General features: G+C 38.1%; 1 non-coding gene across 1 annotated transcript; it reads right to left on the reverse strand.

Annotated features, from left to right (window-relative positions):
• Positions 1-422: 422 nt before the first annotated feature.
• Positions 423-529, reverse strand: LOC117800836. Its single transcript, XR_004623188.1, has one exon. It is a non-coding gene; the product is annotated as a U6 spliceosomal RNA (small nuclear RNA).
• Between the last annotated feature and the right edge of the window lie 920 nt (positions 530-1,449).

Here is a 1,449-nt window from a genome sequence, read left to right on the forward strand (position 1 = left end):
ATTTTCTGACTGGAACTCCTAAGGTCCTGTGTTCATCTCTGGACCAATCAATCAATTGGCGACTGAAATGCTCAGACTTGCCTAAATTCCTGGTTAAATTCCTTAACCCCAGAGATGAAGTCAGTTCTATTTAAACTACATAAATGGAGAGAAGGATTGGAGTATTTGCCCTAAAGGTATATTGACATGCTATCACCAACAAAAGCAAGGGATGCCATGAGGATAGATCAACATGTATCTGTTGCCCACCGAGGAGGTCATAATATGACTAGACAATGAGGCTGGGGAGAATTAATCTCACGAACACCAAAACTTTCCTTGTGATTCCTGGTTTAAGTATCTCTTCTGAGTTGGGGATAGGATCCTAAAGATTCAGATTTCTCCCCAAATCTGCTTTAGAATCTTCCTAAAATTTTCATCTATCACATCCCTTTTGTTTTAGGAATTTGTGTGTCATCCTTGCCCAGGGGCCATGCTAATCTTCTCTGCATCATTCCAATTTTGGTATATGTGCTGCTGAAATGAACACATGCACCCCTTTTGCTTTAAAACTATTTTTTTCAAAGCATGAGCCTTCAAGACACATTTGTTTAAAAAAAAGAAATTATTATTCAGTTTTATTTCTTCCACTCTGTTTAGCCGTGTACATCAAAGCAATATCAACCCATTGTGAATATACTTTATTCTAGCAAAGTTACTGGATAGGTAAGTTTGGGAGGCTAGGCTGGAAACGTAACCAATTCTCATAAGTATTTTTTTTAATGGAAAAATGAACTCATGTTCCACCCAACTAATTTACAAATTAGCCATTGGAATACAATCCATTTGCAAGCACATACTGCTAAGAAGTCTAACAGATGCATCAATGAATTTTAGTTACGTGGGATCATTTGAGTAACTTAGTCTTCCCTCTCTATTCCAATAACCAGGTATCTTCCTGGAGCAAAGTTACAACAGATATGATCAGTTGTATGAGTTGGGGCAATCATGTTTATTTGGATAGATGACCTAGATATAACCATGCCTTAAATAGAACTCACTTCCCTTCCTGGTGAGCATAGATGGAGATTAGGAAGGTACTCTCATGTTCAGCGAGTTTATTAGAAAATCTTGTTTCCAAACAGGTAAAAAGATTTTAATGACTCTTAAGATAGGCACAATCTTTGAGCTTATGGTTTTGGAGAAGCCCTTTAAAGAATGTAATTCTCAGAACTTCCCAGGGGTTCAGAAAAGCAGCGTTTGTATTGGTCACCCTTGTGTGCTACCTTTGGTTTCCAGACTTGCAAGACTGATGTTAATGTTAAAGTACATTTCAACCTTTTGGAGAGAATTCATCGATCCATCCATCTATTCATTCAATAAGTATACGCGGATATAGGATTCCAAAAGATGGGGCCAGCCAGGCCATTGGGCCCCAACACTTAAGCTTAAAGGGAACTTGACTTTTGA

The sequence above is a fragment of the Ailuropoda melanoleuca genome, unplaced genomic scaffold, assembly GCF_002007445.2.
Source record: "Ailuropoda melanoleuca isolate Jingjing unplaced genomic scaffold, ASM200744v2 unplaced-scaffold8314, whole genome shotgun sequence".
Lineage (NCBI taxonomy): Eukaryota > Metazoa > Chordata > Mammalia > Carnivora > Ursidae > Ailuropoda > Ailuropoda melanoleuca.